The 1,477-nt window shown below is 53.7% G+C and overlaps 1 protein-coding gene across 1 annotated transcript in view; it reads left to right on the forward strand.

Moving 5' to 3' along the window:
- Window positions 1-1,477, forward strand: part of PLA2R1 (phospholipase A2 receptor 1) — a 138,268-nt gene that overhangs the window by 765 nt on the left and 136,026 nt on the right. The window lies entirely within an intron of this gene.

Below are 1,477 nucleotides of genomic sequence, written 5' to 3' on the forward strand. Positions count from 1 at the left end.
CCCCTGGGCCCGGCCTCGAGTGGCAGAGTGAGTGTCCCCGGGACCAGACCGGCACGTTGAGGCGGGGCGGGGGGATGTGGTCTAGGGAGACTAGGAAGGGGGCAGAGCTGGGGGCAGGCGAGGACCGCGGGGTTTGTAAGGCGACCCCGGTCTGCGGTCCTGTCCTCGTCGCCAGGCCGGGCACAGGCCTAGGGCCCCGCGTCTTCCCAGCCTCCGTGCCGCGCGCGGCGAGGGGCGGGGCCGGGGCAGGGCTGGGCTAGGAGGGCAGGTGAGGTTTCAAAATGTACACTTTCCAAAAGTTTTGTTTTGTTTTTCTGGTAGGATCATCTCTCAGAAAACTGATGGCAAAAAGTGTCCCACGTTGCCTCCTCCCAAAGCAAACGTTCTGGGTGTGCATCCCCACCTATGGTGCGGCAAACCAGGGCTCCCCTTTCCACAGGGGGGGGGGGGGGGGGGGGGGGGTAACGCATTCTTTTTCTTTTCTTTTTTTTTTTTAAGAGGCTTTTGCTGTAAGGCGCGTGTGCTCGCTGGAGAGACAGAACGGAAGAATGAATGACCACCACTACCCCCACCCCCGGGGGGGGGGGGGGAGACACTGTAATCCCTTCTCCTCCGTTCTCCTCTTGGGATTTTGGTACTTCATGAGCACACACACACTCTCTCTCCCCTGCCCCTTAGTTTTAAGGCGCTGGTCTGGGACTCGAAACACGGTCAACTACATTGGAGTACAACAGCGTAACCATTACACCATGTGCTGGGGGCCCCAAAATACATTCTTTTCTTTTTTTTAGTGAGTGATATTGTTGCTATAGGGTGCGTGTACTCACCAGAGAGAGACAGAAAGCGAGAATTCATCCCTTCTTCCCCCAGGGATTGGCCAGCAATCTCTTCTCCTCCATTCCCCTCTCAGGACCTTAGGCACACATTCACATTGGCCCAGTAAGAGTTTCAAGCCACTAGTTCTGAGACTGGAACAGCAGTCCACTACGTGGGAGTCCAGTGATGTAACCACTATACCATTTGCTGGTGCCCAAAACGCATACTTTATTAACGCCTGGCAGATGAGGTGGGGGAGAGGAGACCCTAGGGTCTGGAAGAGCTTCATGATCTTCACCAAGGTCCCCTTTTCTCCTCAATTTCTCCCTTCAGAGAAATGGGGTCTGTAACATCCATGGGATCACTGAGTATGTCTCCCCCAGCCCCCCAAACACACACATGCCCACATAGATCAGTTCTGCAAACATTTATTGAGCACTTAATATACCTCAGACTTATAAAGGGATGTGCAAAGAAACTGAGGAGAGAGCCTATCCTGCAGGGACCCACGTGCAGAAATGGGTGGCTCTGAGGCAGACAGCCTGGCATCCCAAAGCAAAAGCCCATGTGTGGAGGGAGTAGAGAAGTAGGGGAACCTGGGGTCTAAGTTCTTTTTTTCTTTTGCTTTTGAACAGAGCATATACTTTTTTTTTTTTTTTTT

This window comes from Tupaia chinensis, unplaced genomic scaffold (genome assembly GCF_000334495.1).
Source record: "Tupaia chinensis unplaced genomic scaffold, TupChi_1.0 Scaffold000674_2, whole genome shotgun sequence".
Taxonomy (NCBI): domain Eukaryota; kingdom Metazoa; phylum Chordata; class Mammalia; order Scandentia; family Tupaiidae; genus Tupaia; species Tupaia belangeri.